The following is an 18,761-nucleotide window of genomic DNA, read 5'->3' as shown; positions in this document are numbered from 1 at the left end:
TCTCAATACCTTTCTCCGAAACAATGTGACCAATAAACTTAACTTTCCTCTTGAAAAATTGGCACTTGGATGGAGCAAGTTTAAGTGTGGCCTCCTGTATTTTGTTGAATACAAGCTGTATGTTATGGACATGTTCCTCAAATGTCTTGCCAAATATGATGACATCGTCTATGGATACACAGCATATTTTCAAGTTGAGGTCAGCTAGAATGTTCTCCATCAATCTCTGATATGTGGCTGGTGAATTCGTAAGGGGAGCGGATCTTAAATTCGCATCTGATAAAATGTACACTTGAATTCTACCATTGATGTGTGAAAGAGAAAACTACTGTTTGAAGGTTATTTCATTGTTTACTTTTGTTTATTACGGCTAATACACAGAGATTCATGAACAGACTAGTGCATTATTATATCTACTACAGTTTTGTTTCCTCTCTTTGTATGTCAATGTGTAAATCTCTTTGTGTATTACAGGTGATATTCAAATATATACGTCGTTCCACATAATCCACATAATCCCACCCATTAAATATATAAACATAATCCCACTCATTAAATATATAAACATAATCCCATTCATTAAATATATAAACATAATCCCACTCATTGAATTTTTACATATAATCCCACTCATTAAATCTTTACACATAATCCCACACATTGAATTTTTACACATAATCCCACCCATTAAATCTTTACACATAATCCCAATCATTGAATTTTTACACATAATCCCACACATTGAATTTTTACACATAATCCCACTCATTAAATTTTTAAACATAATCCCACTCATTAAATTTTTAAACATAATCCCACTCATTGAACTTTTACACATACCCCTACTTATTGAATTTTTACACATAATCCAACTCTTTAATGTTTTACACATAATCCCACTCATTGAATTTTTACACATAATCCAACTCATTATTTTTTTATACATATAATCGCACAGATTAGTGGATTATTAAAAATATTACAGACGTGTACCCACTCTCTGTATGTCGATGTGTACATCTCTCTGTTACAGTATACTACTACAGACTTGTACCCGCTCTCTGTATGTCAATGTGTACATCTTTCTGTTTGTTACAGTATACTATTACAGACTTGTACCCGCTCTCTGTATGTCGATGTGTACATCTCTCTGTTACAGTATACTACTACAGACTTGTACCCGCTCTCTGTATGTCGATGTGTACATCTCTCTGTTACAGTATACTATTACAGACTTGTACCTGCTCTCTGTATGTCGATGTGTACATCTCTCTGTCTGTTACAGTATACTACTACAGACTTGTACCCACTATCTGTATGTTGATGTGTACATATCTCTGTCTGTTACATTATACTACTACAGACTTGTACCCGCTCTTTCTAAGTCGATGTGTACGTCTCAATGTCTGTAACAGGTGAGATTTAAATCTTTACGTCGTTTCCCATAATCCCACTCATTAAATGTTTACACATGAGTAAACAATTTTACTACGATAGGCATGATCCAACGATGATCACTGCTGCATACAGGTTTTATGAATGAACGTTTTAAAAGTCCTAGATCGGGACCTACTTAGATACTGGTATAATTACTGAAATATTTATAAATATAGAACACTTTTCATTGAATTCAATCTTTGGTGATAAAATGACAGTAATGAATATCCCTTTTAGGAGGAATAACACACCAGAGAAATTTAAGGAGGAATATTGAATTGATTGATTGATTGAATATTGTTTAACGTCCCTCTGAAGAATATTTCACTCATATGGAGACGTCACCACTGATGGAGAACGGCTGCAAAATTTAAGTCTATGTTCGGCGCTTACGGCCTTTGAGCAGGGAGGGATCTTTATCGTGCCACACCTGCTGTGACACGGGACCTCGGTTTTTACGGTCTCATACGAAGGACCGCCCCATTTAGTCACCTCTTACGACAAGCAAGGGGGCACTAAGGACCTATTTTAACCTGGATCCCCATGGGTTTAAGGAGGAATAACACCAGAGAAATTGATGGAGGAATAACACCTCAGAGAAAATTAAGGAGGAATCACACACCAGAGAAATTGATGGAGGAATAACACCTCAGAGAAAATTAAGGAAGAATACCACAAAAAGAAAATTAAGATTGGATAACACACTAGAGAAATTTAAGGAGGAATAACACACCAGAGAAAATTAAGGAGAAATCACACCAGAGAAAATGAAGGAGGGACAACACACCTGAGGAATTTAAGGAGGAATAACACACAGAGAAATTTAAAGAGGAATAACACACTAGGACAACTCTATATAATAATATAATATGAAAAGTTAAACATATGTACAGCTGAAAACTTTCAAATTTACTTAATTTAGTCAAAACATGCAATTTTAACAGAAAGTAATATTTACAAAATTAAAAGCCTGCTGGACAACACATAAGCAGTTGATGCGTTAACCGTTGGAGCTACTCAGGTAGGCAATCAGGATTAAAAGGAATTTGCAAGTTTTGATGTCACAAGTGTAACGTGTAGCGGTCATTCTGCCAAGTGCTGATCTCGCCCGACATTGCTTAACTTCCGTGATCAAGAGAGATAGACTCCGCCACATCACTAGAGAAGCTAATTAACTAGCGAGGCAGTTACACAAGTACATGTATTCATATTTCCATTCATGTTTGAAAGGGAAGTCAGCCATTATGACGATGTTGTGTACATCCTTAAACACTAAATCCCATTTAAAATATATTCTTTGCCCCTTGACCCCACCACTGTTTGACTGTTTCATGTGTACTATTTCATTGGCTGGTCTTCTCAACCCAAATCGTCTCGTGGGGATCCGTGTTAGAATATGTCCCGAGTAACCCCTTGCTTGTCGTAAGAACGACTAAATGGGGCGGTCCTTCGGATGAGGCCGCAAAAACCGAGATCCCGTGACACAGCAGGTGTGGCACGATAAAGATCCCTCCCTGCTCAATGGCCATAAGCACCGAGCATAGGCCTACATGTTGCAGCCCTTCACTGGCAGTGATGACGTCTCCATATGAGTGAAATATTCTTGAGAGAGACGTTAGACGTTAAACAATAATCAATCAATCAATCAATCCAAAATCAGACTATTCGTTCTAAATGACGTTAAAATGTAGACAATACATACGTGAGTGTAATTACAGGTGTCGGTTCTACTCTTGCCAGACAGGGGCTTCTGAAGGTTTGACTCCAAAACTGACCACGTTATCAATTCTGTTTATCAATTAAAACAGCAAAAATAGTAATGTCAAGTAGGGATGTCAACGAATATTCGTCGTTAAAATGAAAATAATAGAAAGACAACTCAGGCGAATTGAAGTGGAGAGTTTTGATTCAGAATTATCTCTCTTTAGTTGTGATCCTTAGATCCGCTCGCATATTCGTATAAATGACAACACCATGGTGGGTTCCCGACAAGGAGTGCAGCTTAACGATTCTTGAATATCGCCTAAATATCACATTATCCGTTCCCTGGTTTACTCAAAGATAGCGAAAAGTTTTAATAGGACGCAGTTTTCAGAACATTTCTCTGTAATGTGTCAAAAATGCAACATGATCAAATTGATGTTTGAATTTAATATTAACATATTGTATTGATTTTCTAAATATTCAAAAGGCGGGAAAGTGAAAACAAATGCATGAAAACAAAAACTGAAATTACATCTAAGCAAACGATGAAAAAAATAATGTCATTTTCCTTGTACGTAGTAGCATACTTCACTTCATTATAATTGATTAGATTGATTAATTCACTAAATTACCTCGATGCAAATACAAACACCCCAACTCAATTTTAAGTAAGGAAATATCGATTTAAGAAACTTTCTTTATAATAAGTACACGGAAGAGTCTCCATAGTATATGTCATGATACTTTGTACTACAACTGGGGATACAAAACTTACTGATAGTATATTTCATGATACTTTGTAATACAACTGGAGATACAAAACTTACTGATAGTATATTTCATGATACTTTGTTCTACAACTGGGGATACAAAACCTACTGATAGTATATTTCGGGTTACAGGAGTGGGCGGGTACGGTGTATGAATCTCTGATATAGGCATGTGTCAAGTTTTGTAAAAACAATCCTGATATATGTTTATAAAGTTTGTAATCTGAGGCATTGAGAAAACCCGAGGATCATGAAATTTACAATTTTGGTAGAGGCCTTCCTGCTCTGCATCATTATGCATTTAATTTTTCTTAAACATGTGCAGTTCTGGAGAAGATTTTTGAAAATTGGTTAATTTTGAGCAGTTTTTGCCCCACCCTAAGGCCCCGGGGTGTAGGAATCCTGAAATTTACAATTTACGTCCCCCTTGCTCCAAAGATGCATCATACCAAAGGATGAAGTGAAATTGTTTTATGAAATGGCCCTCAATATATCTATCAAAATATTTTTTTTTTCTTTCATGTTAAAATTTAAAGGATTCAACTAGTCTTATTGACTTTTGCACTTTCAATTTAAATGCTACACGGCGCATGAATTCGCCATAAGTTTAACCTTGGGTTTGCCTCATAACCTTAAATTCCCATAGGAATTTGGCCCCGCTCATACTTTTACAGACCTGGAAATATATAGACGATATTAGGTACAGTTAAATAACATAGGCTATGGTTGTATATTATCATAAACTTTTAAATTTCGTAATACGACGTATGGCGATAAACGTAGCCCATATTGCCGATACTTAAAACAAAAATAGCAAAATTTTCACTGGAAACCTCAACCTGTTTGAAGTCGATGACCTACCCGGAATAGCTCGCTCTATACAAAACACGATACCACGTGATTAGGATGCATTGTCCGCTGTTTTAGGAACATAGACACGTCTTCAACGTCATGTACTTTACACAGAGTGTATTCGATACATACGGTATACATGTATATGTAATTATTAACTAAATTTGATAAATTGTATTGGGTTATATACACGTGTAGATATCGTTATCAGAAATAAGTTGACGTTTCTGAATCTAATTTTCTAAACAAATAATTAAATACATTCTTTGTTTACATTAGAATGCACTAGTATGATTTTACTTTCTTTATTAACATTTTACACATTACAGGTAAATCTTTTGTTTATTATTCTACCTGTAATATAATTAACCGAAACATAAAGACTTACGCGTGTCCTACATATACATGTACTTTCACAGCCCGCGCTTTTTAAATATGAAAATAGATAATCAAGTTATATTCATAAATAATGATACAAGCCCAGATATTTATGATATACTACAGTATTTTCCTTCAAGGCTAATTCGATCAAGAGCCTGAGAAATTGAGAGGAGGTGTTTTTATTTATCTATTTTTTTTTTTATTCTTTATTTTTTGTGAGCACTTGTGACTTATATTTAATACATCACAATATAGCTGAGGTTTGAACGAAACGTAAGTTGACGGTTAACAGTTCTAATGTGATATCCGTATTTAGTTGAAAATAACGATTTGAATGACAATAAGATCTGTACTGATTTCTGATTTCATTTTTTTTTTTCATTGGCGATATGTATGACCGAATGTGCTTCTGATAACGTGTTTAAGTACATGTCTCAGCAGTATCATCACCACGAATAAATAGCATGCATTAACATACCGATCACACATGCAGCATACAATAGCATGCATTAACATTCCGATCACACATGCAGCATACAATAGCATGCATTAACATTCCGATCACACATGCAGCATACAATAGCATGCATTAACATACCGATCACACATGCAGCATACAATAGCATGCATTAACATACCGATCACACATGCAGCATACAATAGCATGCATTAACATACCGATCACACATGCAGCATACAATAGCATGCATTAACATACCGATCACACATGCAGCATACAATAGCATGCATTAACATACCGATCACACATGCAGCATACAATAGCATGCATTAACATACCGATCACACATGCAGCATACACGTATTCAGTTAAATGTATGCATAGCTTCCACTTAAAAAATATTAGGATTCTAAAACAATTAAATCCATGTACATGTAATGTCACATAAGTTGTAAACGGGGAAAGCACGAGAGCTAGTGAATGTTGTCCTTGTGTTAAGACACGCCCACTTTGTTTATCATTATTCATGAAGGATTACTATGACGAAAACTGTTATAGGGTTTAAAAATCAATTGATATTTCGATATTCCTCGTGACAAAAAGCAAAGGGAACTATCAAAACTATTTACAAATCATCGTATGTAGTCTCTATGTATACAATCTTATTTTGTGCAGTAGAATTGCTTTTATTGACCACAAAATAGGGGGTCCAACTCCAAGTGCTGTTTCACCTCATCCTTTAAAAAGAATTAGTAATCAAGAACAAGAGACTAATGGGCCACATCGCTCACCCGAGTCACCTTGGCCATAGCTAAAGATTTTCCATATATATTTGAATGTAAAACTTTTGTCCCTATTGTGGCCCCAACCTACCCCGGAGACCATGCTTTATACAAACTTGAACCTGCACTATATAAGGAAGTTTTCATGCAATTGTAAACGTCTTTTGCTCGATGGTTCTTTAGAAGAAGATTTTAAAAGATTTTCTCTATACATTAGTATGTAATATTTTGACCCCCTATTATGGCCCCATCCTACCCCTGGGGGCCACGATTTGAACAAACTTCAATCTGCACTATGTCAGGAAGCTTTCATGTAAATGTAAACTTTACTGGTCCAGTGATTCTTCTTCAGAAGATTTTTAATTATTATCCCTATACAAACCCTGTATATTTGGATGTAAAACTTTGATTCCCTATTGTGGTTTCATCCTACTCTCCGGGGCCATGATTTTAATACCCTTGAATCTGCATTATGTTAGAAAGCTTTCATGTAAATCTCGGCTCTTCTGGCCCAGTGATTCTTGAGAAGATTTTTAAATTTTCTCTATTTATTCCCATGTTAAATTTGGTTCCCTATTGTTGTCCCATCCTACCCCTGGGGGTCATGATTTGAAAAAACTGGAATCTGCAAAAAGGTCAAACTTTCAAATATAATTCAACAATAGTATTGATATCATTGTCAAATAAGGTAGCAAGAGACCAATGGGCCACATCGCTCAGCGGAGTCCCCTTGGCCCATATTTAAGGACTCTCTATATATTTGCTTGTAAAACTTTAATCTCTATTGTGGCAATAACCCAATCCCGGGGGCCATGAATTTTCTTGCAAACTTGAATCTGCATTATGTCAGGAAGCATTCTTGTAAATGTAAAATTTACTGGCCCAGTGATTCTTCAGAAGATTTTTTAATGATTTTCCTTATATACTAGAATGCAAAACTTTGATTCCCTATTGTGGTTCCATCCTACCCCCGGGGGCCATGATTTTAACAAACTTGAATCCGCACTATGTCAGGAAGCTTTCATGTAAATTTATACTTTTCGGTTCTGGAGAATATTTGTTGAAATTTGTAAGATTTTGTTAGCTTCTGCATGGCCCGTTCCTAAAGCCAAAGAGGTACAGGAGGCCTGGAATATACAATTTATGTCCCCCATGTTCCAAAGATGCTTCATATCAAATTCGAAAAGGATTAGAATGGTGCTTATTAGGAAGTACTACCTGCTCTTTCTAAAAATATCCATTTAGTTCCAATTTAGTATCAATAACACTAAAGAAGATTTAGTATCAACTGGAATGAGGAACAACACACCAGGTAAATTTAAGGAGGAATAACACACCAGAGAAATTCAAGGAGGAATAACACGCCAGAGAAATGTAAGGAGGAATAACACACAGAGGAATTTAAAGAGGAATAACACACAGAGAAATGTAAGGAGGAATAACACACAGAGGAATTTAAGGAGGAATGACACACTAGAGAAGTTTAATGAGGAATGACACGCCAGAGAAATTTAAAGAGGAATGACCCACCAAGGAAATTTAAGGAGGAATAAAACAAAGGAGAAATAACGCACAGAGAAGTTTAATGAGGAATAACACATCAGAGAAATTCAAGGAGGAATAACACACCAGAGAGTATTAAGGGGGGAAACACACCAGAGAAATTTAAGGAGGAATAACACACAGAGAAATTTAAGGAGGAAAAACACACCAGAGAAATTGAAATAGGAATAACACACAGAGAAAATTTAAGGAGGAATAACACACCAGAGGAATTTAAGGAGGAAAAACACACCAGAGAAATTTAAGGAGGAATAACACACAGAGAAATTTAAAGAGGAATAACACATCAGAGAAATTTAAGGAGAATAACACACAAGGGAAATTTAAGGAGCAATAACACACCAGAGGAATTTAAGGAGAAAAAACACACAGAGAAGTTTCAGGAGGAATATCACACCGGAGAAATTTAAGGAGGAATAACAGACAGAAAAATTTAAGGAGGAATAACACACAGAGAAGTTTAAGGAGGAATAACACACCAGAGAAATTTAAGGAGGAATAACACATCAGAGAAATTTAAGGAGGAATAATGCAACAGAGAAATTTAAGGAGGAATAACACACAGAGAAATGTAAGGAGGAATAACACACCAGAGAAATTTAGGGAGGAATAACACACAGAGAAATTTAAGGAGGAATAACACATCAGAGAAATTTAAGGAGGAATAACACACAACCGAAATTTAAGGAGGAATAACATACCAGAGGAATTTAAGGAGGAATAACACATAGAGGAATTTAAGGTGGAATAACACACCAGAGAAATTTAAGGAGGAATAACACACAGAGAAATGTAAGGAGGAATAACACACAGAGAAATTTAAGAAGGAATAACACACAGAGAAATGTAAGAAGGAATAACACACAGAGAAATGTAAGGAGGAATCATACACAGAGGAATTTAAGGAGGAATGACACATCAGAGAAATTTAAGGAGAATAACACACAAGGGAAATTTAAGGAGCAATAACACACCAGAGGAATTTAAGGAGAAAAAACACACAAGGGAAATTTAAAGAGGAATAACACATCAGAGAAATTTAAGGAGAATAACACACAAGGGAAATTTAAGGAGCAATAACACACCAGAGGAATTTAAGGAGAAAAAACACACAGAGAAGTTTCAGGAGGAATATCACACCGGAGAAATTTAAGGAGGAATAACAGACAGAAAAATTTAAGGAGGAATAACACACAGAGAAGTTTAAGGAGGAATAACACACCAGAGAAATTTAAGGAGGAATAACACATCAGAGAAATTTAAGGAGGAATAATGCAACAGAGAAATTTAGGGAGGAATAACACACAGAGAAATTTAAGGAGGAATAACACATCAGAGAAATTTAAGGAGGAATAACACACAACCGAAATTTAAGGAGGAATAACATACCAGAGGAATTTAAGGAGGAATAACACATAGAGGAATTTAAGGAGGAATAACACACCAGAGAAATTTAAGGAGGAATAACACACAGAGAAATGTAAGGAGGAATAACACACAGAGAAATGTAAGAAGGAATAACACACAGAGAAATGTAAGAAGGAATAACACACAGAGAAATGTAAGGAGGAATCATACACAGAGGAATTTAAGGAGGAATGACACACTAGAGAAGTTTAATGAGGAATGACACGCCAGAGAAATTTAAAGAGGAATAACCCACCAAGGAAATTTAAGGAGGAATAAAACAAAGGAGGAATAACGCACAGAGAAGTTTAATGAGGAATAACACATCAGAGAAATTCAAGGAGGAATAACACACCAGAGAGTATTAAGGGGGGAAACACACCAGAGAAATTTAAGGAGGAATAACACACAGAGAAATTTAAGGAGGAAAAACACACCAGAGAAATTGAAATAGGAATAACACACAGAGAAAATTTAAGGAGGAATAACACACCAGAGGAATTTAAGGAGGAAAAACACACCAGAGAAATTTAAGGAGGAATAACACACAGAGAAATTTAAAGAGGAATAACACATCAGAGAAATTTAAGGAGAATAACACACAAGGGAAATTTAAGGAGCAATAACACACCAGAGGAATTTAAGGAGAAAAAACACACAGAGAAGTTTCAGGAGGAATATCACACCGGAGAAATTTAAGGAGGAATAACAGACAGAAAAATTTAAGGAGGAATAACCCACAGAGAAGTTTAAGGAGGAATAACACACCAGAGAAATTTAAGGAGGAATAACACATCAGAGAAATTTAAGGAGGAATAATGCAACAGAGAAATTTAAGGAGGAATAACACACAGAGAAATTTAAGGAGGAATAACACACCAGAGAAATTTAGGGAGGAATAACACACAGAGAAATTTAAGGAGGAATAACACATCAGAGAAATTTAAGGAGGAATAACGCACAGCCGAAATTTAAGGAGGAATAACATACCAGAGGAATTTAAGGAGGAATAACACACAGAGAAGTTTCAGGAGGAATAACACACCAGAGAAATTTAAGGAGGAATAACACACAGAGAAGTTTAAAGAGGAATAACACACCAGAGAAATTTAAGAAAGAATAACACACAGAGAAAATTAAGGAGGAATAACACACCAGAGAAATTTAAGGAGGAATAACACATCAGAAAAATTTAAGGAGGAATAACACACAGAGAAGTTTAAGGAGGAATAACACATCAGAGAAATTTAAGGAGGAATAACACACAGAGAAGTTTAAGGAGGAATAACACACAGAGAAGTTTGATTAGGAATAACACACAGAAAAAATTAAGGAGGAATAACACACAGTGAAGTTTAATTAGGAATAACACACAGAAAAAATTAAGGAGGAATAACACACAGAGAAGTTTAATTAGGAATAACACACAGAGAAATTTAAGGAGGAATAACACACAGAGAAATTTAAGGAGGAATAACACACTAGAGAAATTTAATGAGGAATAACACACAGAGAAGTTTAAGGAGGAATTTAGCGAGGAATAACACACCAGAGAAATTTAAGGAGAAATAACACATCAGAGAAATTTAAGAAGGAACAACACGCTATGACTATTCTATATGGATGAAAAGTCAAATATATATACAGCTGAAAACTTTCAGATTTACTTTATTTAGTCGAAAAATGCAATTTTACTAGAATGTAAGCTTTAGAAAACTAAAACCCAGCTGGGCAACACATAAGCAGTTAACCCGTTAACCGATGAAGCTAGCCAGCTAGGCAATCGAGTTTAAAAGGAATATGCAAGTTTTGCTGGTAAAAGTTTAACGTGTAGCGGTCACCCTGCCAAGTTCTGATCTTGCTCGACATTGCTTAACTGAGATATGCTATCACATCACTAGAAAATTCATTAGCGAGGCAGTATAAGTTTCCTCTACATGTATCTGTCCGTTACACAAGTAGATGTATTCATATTTCCATTCATGTTTTAAAGGAAATCAGCCATTATGAGGACGTGGTATACCCCCTTAAACACTAAATTTCACTGACCCCACCACTGGTAGACTATTTCATGTATGTTACACAATCGTCGCCCGTCCTAAATCGTTGCCGACGACCATTTGGGCATAACCTCCCACCCCAAATTGTCATCCCCCTTTCTGTAACTACATGTATTTGAAAACATCATTTACATACAAACTGGCCTTGTTTGTTCACTCCTCTCCTCCTCTCTCTTCGTCTTTTGTGGTCCAGCTATAACCGCAAAAGCTTCTCTAGACCTAATATGCAAGACAGTCTAATCTTCTATCGACTTTTTCTTGTTCTGTTGTATATATATATATATATATATTTAAAAACATTTATTATGTTCACAGTATTTATCATTGTTGTTTTTGGTTAGTAGTGGTGTAGTTAATATTGAAAGAGTTATATTTGTTGCTGGTGGGAACGGTGTCATTGTTGTCTATATGATTTTTTTGTCCAGTCCTAGAGAGAGAGAGAGAGAGAGAGAGAGAGAGAGAGAGAGAGAGAGATATACGACAATAAATCATTTCGCCTTTTGTTGTAAGGTCATTCTGCTGATCACGGAGTTGTTAGGTCTTGTGCACTGCAGATTTGTTAGTGACATCAGATTGTATTAGATTACGCCTATTAGCTCTCTTTCCAAACTTCTCATTTTGGGGGAGGCATGTCAGACGGTCACTTGTAATCTACATACAAAATTTTAGCCCAATAGGTCAACAAACACCAGAGATATGAGTGAGGATAGACAGACAAACAGACCAAGCGAAACTTATGTAACCCCCCCCCCTCCCCCCATATAAGAGAGAGTACAATGAGATAACTTCTGTTTAACGTCAATAGAATATTGGCTGCCGACGATTTAGGACATCCCAAAATCGTCGCCCCTAATGATAGTGCAATATTGTCCCAAATTGTCGGTGAAATGTCATCCCAAATCGTCGCCGGCGACGATTTGGGATGGGGCGACGATTTAGGGTGTAACACATGTGTACTATTTAACGTAGTTCCACACTCCTGTGACGTCATAAGATTTTGCAAAATCAATAATTTAATGACTGGAACATAAATTTTGTTGGAGTCTTTTTCAATAGTTATTGTAAAAAATCTTGTTGGCGATAAAATATTTCAAAAGTCTTAGTTATATTTGAATAGTCAATGATGTGTTTCAAAATGTTGAATCCAAGGACAATAACTCTGTTTACATTAAATTATTTATCAAGTCCATTATGCAGTAGATTTCCTATATTTTTCACAAACATTTTACCAAGGTGACAAGGAATTATTATCTGTGTCTTTTCATGAAATTACATAGAATCTTAATCCATGAGTGGTTTTGAATAGCTCAGCTGTATGGTGCCAGACTTAGGTTTTTTATGGGGGTATACATACTCTGGAAGCTATAGATTTGAAATTATTAAGGAAAGGTATGGATTTTCCCCCATAAATAAATATAACATATGTACATCTACTAATATAAACTGAAAAAAATGATATGTAAACCATGCTATAAGGAAATTGTGTCCATATTTGTTTGTTTTTTAACATTTTGGAGAATAAGGCTAATTCAATAATTTTGCACTTATTGTACTAAAACTTGATGAAGAGATTGAAAATGACATGTGTTTTAGTTATTGACATGTTTCCTGATAAATAAATGCAATTTAAATTATATTTTTTGTTTTTATTTTAAAATTACAACAGATAACTGTTTCCAATGAATTTCACAAAAATCTACATAGGGGTACATTACTTCACTAGTGTCTGTAATGAAAATTAATATGGAAATCCTTAACTATTTTGCCTTTTCTCATTACTCTGAATGTTAATTTATTGATTCCAAACAAAAAAATGCTACCTAAACCCCAAAAATCCAGGACTAAGGACCCACCTTAATTGGCTGATTTTCTCAATCCGAAATCAGACTGTTCGTCCTAATTAAATCACGTTAAAATGTAGACAATACATACATGGGTGTAATTACAGGTGTCGGTTCTACTCGTGTCAGGCGGGGGCTTCTGAAGGCTTGACTCCATAACTGACCATTTTATCAATTCTGTTTATCAATTAAAAGAACAAAAATAGTAATGCCAAGTAGGAGTGAAAATAAAAGAAAGACAACTCTGGCGAAATGAATTGGAAAGTTTTTTGATTCAGAGTTATCTCTCTTTAGTTATGATCCTTAGGTATTAGTGATTGGTCCGCTCGCATACTTTTATACACATTTAAACGCCATGGTGGGGGCCCGGAGGTTCCCAAAAGAAATACAGAGCAATTATCTTTTAATATCGCATTATCCATTCCCTGGTTTACTCAAAAATAGCGAAAAGGAAATTCCGATTTAAACAAAAAAGAAGAAAAAAAAAAACATGAAATTTCTCCGTTTGTGTTGTTGCGTAAAGGTTATTATGTCACTTACAAAACCTGAATAGATCACTCTCTTGATCGCGTATTGCTGCTAATCAGTGGCGGATCTAAAGGGGCGGGAAATAACGGACCAGGGGTTTAACCCCCCTCCTTTTGGTAGATTTTAAAAAGCAGATATTGTTTTTAAAAGGAAACTTCATTGGCGGAAAAAGTGCAATATAGTGTCGCGTCCCTCCCTTGGTAAATGTTTCGGATCCGCCCCTGTATAGGAGGAGGGGGGGGGGAGTAATCCTTTAACTGAAAATATTCTGATACACAACCCGGGGGGGGGGGGGGTTAAAATGTGGAGGTAATTTTCACAGGTAAAACTGCACGCTAGTCAATGACACTTTGAATTTTTTATAATTTTGTTTCGCTGCAAGAGAATTTAGACGTAGAAGGCACGATAATTGCATCTCAACCCCCTATGGTTCAACATTTTAGACAATTTTTTTTTCTTTTGTCATTTCGGGGTCTTCTATTTTCTCTCACTTTGTTTGGTACAAAAAGTTCTTTTAAAATCTGTATCTTATATCTTGAAAGCAATAACAACTTCTCGGGTCTTTCCGGAAAAGGCCGGGAACATGAATTTTCGGTCGAGAATTTGTCACTCCTTTTGAGATGTCACCAGCTGTACGTGAAGTACCACAAATTTAGACCTATACTTAGCGCTCAGGGTCGTAGCAATGAGGGTTCGTTAGCGTGCCAACGCTTGCCGCGACGTGGGACCTCCGTTCTTAAGGTCATATCCAAAAGAAAGTAAAATGAATAAAAAAACAAAATAAATAATACCGAGGCAATTAGAAAATAAAAATATCTCATTCTACTTTTAGCAACATAATTTAGATAATTATTGATCAAATTACTGTAACGTGTTTAGGTTCGATGATTCGGACCAGTCTGGGGAAAGTATGATTATTGATGAATGAATATGTATTTAAAACAAATGAACAACTAAGATAACGAACGAGTCAATATATACAAATAGTTTTCAGGATTACCTATCCTAATCACAAATAGCAATGAAACCTATAAGTTATGGGTAAACAAGGCTGGGACCTATGCTAGTCTGTATCCACTACCGGACAGATACTTGTGTAGTATGTACGTCCTACTACAACCGGACAAATCTCGACACCAATAAGGCAATAACAGAGGAAATACTTTATTATTATCCTCTAGACCAGTATACTCGCCACCGTATACTTAATTACATTAATACACACCGTATTAAATATTGTCGCACCTTCTCTCCTGTCGAGCTCCGAAAAATGAACTGCGATCTATTGCCAGAACGCCCGTATTTATACTACTGAGCACCCGAACTACCCTCGGATGCTATCGCAATGCCCTACGATAAAGCCCGGTTGACGTAAGCGTTATAGTTAGCCTCCAACAGGTTATGATACATCCCGAACCCGATCTCAATTTGTCACATTACCTTGAACGAAAATCAAACAGTCCGTCTCAATTTTCTGTATGAAATCTTTCTTTTTTTCCACAAATTGAATTATACTGACCTCAGAAACTTTCTCCAGTTTTGGTTTGACTTTTTGTAAATGGTTTGATATTGTTTTGAATTGATAGTATGAAGTTTGACATTAAAATTATAAAAAACAAAAGGGATCTATAAAAGATGAACAATGAAGATTCTGTGTATTCATGTGTGCTGTTATGTAAAGGTCGCTACGCCACTTGATTATATTTCTATACAAAAAAGTGAATGGATTACTCTCTTGATCGCATATTGTTGTACAGCAGTGGTGGATCTAGCGGGATAGGGTGGATGGGGAGGGGAGGGGGGGGGGGGAGTAGCGGGGCTTGATTTAAAAAAAAAAACATATCAATTTTGTTTATAGGCATGCACCTATGTTTGTTTTTTAAATAGTCCATTTTTGCCATTTTGGGATCTCCACGTTTACAAGGGGGGGGGGGGGGGGGGGGGGGGGGGTAGGAGAAAAAGATACACACTTGGGTTGCATCTCTCTCATTTAAAAAAAAAAAAGGTCCAGATCCGCTATTGTAGAAATTTTGAAAATATATTGAAGATTACACATATATAGGAGCAAACCTGAAATCATGTTGCACAATGGCGTCACGCCATGGGTGAGTAAAAATGGGGGAGGGGTGTCAAGAATGAAAATGTACGCTGACATTTTTTTTCAATTTATATTTAGATGTTATAGCCTATAAAATTTAGATTTTTTTTTAGAATTTACGTTTGCAGATCTAAAAGATACGGGAGTACGTGTACCCCAACCCCCTTTGGTTATGGTAGTTGGGGGGGGGTCATATAAAAAGATCTCCCCTTCCTTCTCTTTGGTTGCAAAATTTTCTTGATCCGGAACCAACCAAAAAAAAAAAAAAAAAAAATCTTGAAAGGAACTTCTCGAGTCATTCCGTAAGCTCGGGAATATGGATTGCTAAAACAAGAGTTGTCTTTCCTGAAGAAGCAGAAGACACTTGCAGCGGAAACGAAGATGGATGCCGAATCAGCATGATCAGACAGAAAGCTTATATTTGCGGGTACTTAGCGAAAATGACTGTCGGGTACAGTACTATTACACGTAGGTACCATTTATTTAGATTCCTCTGGTTATTTGGTTTTGCCTGAGTTGCAGGAAAGAAATATTCAGGACAGACGGGTTTTTCAAATTTCATGGGTGTTGCTAAAACGCGGAACAGAAAATGGAACGGAAAATATTGTATGCAGTGATGTTATGGGGGGTCACCTGTGAATAGATGAAATTGACTGTTTTGAACAAATATTTACCGGTCAGCGTTTTTGTTACTTAAATAGAAAAAAGAAAACTTTAAAACAAATTAATCATTAAAGCCAAAATATTCACAGCCTCATGTCAGAGTAAAGTAAGAGTAAATTCGGACGGTTGAATGCCATCCATGTCAATCGGAACTCCTCGAATTGCATCCATGTCAGACCATCCGGTATCAGGTTTATCCGTCCCACAGTTGATCCGTCCCTAGATGATCCGTCCTCTGGTAAACTGTATGTTTGTAGAATTGTATCAGGGGCAGTCGAGCAATGCATCTGTTGTTTCAAGTGCGATAATCAATAATATGTTGACGGTGCTACCGTTTGAGCGAGCGCAGCTACGTAGGTATGTACATATTTTGTAATGTTCATGCTTTCGTTAGGTTTAATTTAAACAATATCTATTTGCCAAATACTCAGTATATGACTGAAATTAGGCAGCAGAAACAGTCCATTCTAGTTTTCTCCCATGGTTTTATATCAAGTCATTAAAACATAAAACTTATACATGAATGGGATTGAAATATTTTTATACCTATACATTTTATTTCTGCCGCCTTCACGGTGACTTACTTAACCTTTGACCCGTGACTTGTTCTGAACTGTATACTCTCGAAAATAGAGGCTACTTTCCTTATTTTTACTTTCTATCTTTCCAAGTCACTAATACACACCTATTTGATTTTTAAAAATGAAATTCATATAATAATCTCCTTGTAGCAATGGCATGCTTTAGTAGAGAAAATTTGAACAAAATTTATAATATTGTACATAATCCTAGTTGTAACACAATGATGAAATATTTCAGCACTCTCAAATAATATTGAATAAATTGCAACATATTTGAGACCCTCTCCACTGTTTTTGTAAGGATACATTGAAATTTATTCACAAAACTAGAATTATAATTAATGATTTTTCAGTCATGAAGTGGCATGGCTGGTTATCAGTGGGGGGTGGGGGGGGGGGGTGTCATCATGGTTTGCATTACCGGAAGAGCCAAGGGAATAGATTCATAAGTAGTTCTTATTTTTAGATGTGAAAAAAAAAAGATTTAAGAAATAATGTTTTTGATCCGGCCGAATTCCATCGATTTTTTTGCGTTTTTATTATTTTTCTAAATCACTCTGTGTCTAAAGAAAAATGCAAACGTAAAGGAAGAACCTCAGTCTTGATAAGGCATTTTCATGGTTGATATAGAGATTGCAAAATGTTTTGCAGAATTTGTGAGGCCAATCAGCCAGCAACGTCCACCATTTCTGGACACCCATTGTCCGATTTCACCACGACCTGGTGTACATCTTTCAAATGTGGAACTGTGACTATTCACGGTAACAGTAAGATACACGTCTTGTCCGTGACTGCATTATTAGCAGTAAGTCGAGCGAGGCAACTGTTGCAGCTAATTTTCACAGACAATTACAAACTCGGGATGTAGTGTTCTTATTGATGCTGGTACTGATTGTTCAGTAAAATATCCAACAAAAGTAGAAGCTCTTATTCGCATAAGCAGTGAAGGCCCACTTATTAGGGCCCCGCATGAAATGCGGGAAGCCCTATAGTAATCACATTGTCCGTCCGACCGTCCGTCCGTCCGTCTGTCTGTCCGTCAACACTTTCTTTGTGACACGATAACTCAGTTTTTATCGTACAGTTTTCATATTTTGTGTATGTGTATTTATTTGGTTTTTTTTAATGTAATATAAAAAATGCTTGATGTTACATGTATATTGAATTAAAACGCGTCATTCCCAGTCAACAACTTTCGATCGGGATCGGAATACGAAATAAAATTTCTTATATCCGGTTGCAAAGTGAAACTGCTTCATGCTTCAAGTTATTGAATTATGTATCAATTGCACGTTACACATTAGAGAACTGTTCCTTTTGATAAAGAAAGTCACAAAATAGATACAAAATGAGTGTACCTTATTCATTACTGTTACCGAGCTTTCGTCGGTGAAAATCTCGAAATGGCGTGTTTCGCTGCGCTTCGTCCACATTTTCTATGTGAGTATTTTGATATTTGCTTATGCATTTTTTGCGCATACATGGTATGTCTCGGCTAGAAATAATGGAAACTTTCTCACCTATGCATGTAAAGACATATTAATCTCTGTTTTTAAAAATGTAGAACACTTTTATCAAATGACAATGTGTTTGAAAACGCTTAGAGCCCCGATGTCAGAATTTCCTTTTCCAAG

General features: G+C 36.0%; 1 protein-coding gene and 1 long non-coding RNA gene across 2 annotated transcripts in view; one reads left to right on the top strand and one right to left on the bottom strand.

Moving 5' to 3' along the window:
• LOC125657452 (uncharacterized) overlaps positions 1-18,761 on the bottom strand; it is a 228,610-nt gene that overhangs the window by 193,367 nt on the left and 16,482 nt on the right. The window lies entirely within an intron of this gene.
• LOC125677913 (uncharacterized) overlaps positions 16,239-18,761 on the top strand; it is a 16,328-nt gene continuing 13,805 nt past the window's right edge. Inside the window, exon 1 of the long non-coding RNA XR_008797879.1 lies at positions 16,239-16,351. This is a non-coding gene — a long non-coding RNA (uncharacterized LOC125677913). The remainder of the gene's footprint in view (positions 16,352-18,761) is intronic.

This window comes from Ostrea edulis, chromosome 8 (genome assembly GCF_947568905.1).
Source record: "Ostrea edulis chromosome 8, xbOstEdul1.1, whole genome shotgun sequence".
Taxonomy (NCBI): Eukaryota; Metazoa; Mollusca; class Bivalvia; order Ostreida; family Ostreidae; genus Ostrea; species Ostrea edulis.
Note: the sequence above shows the minus strand (reverse complement) of the source record. Positions and strands in the feature narration are given on the sequence as shown.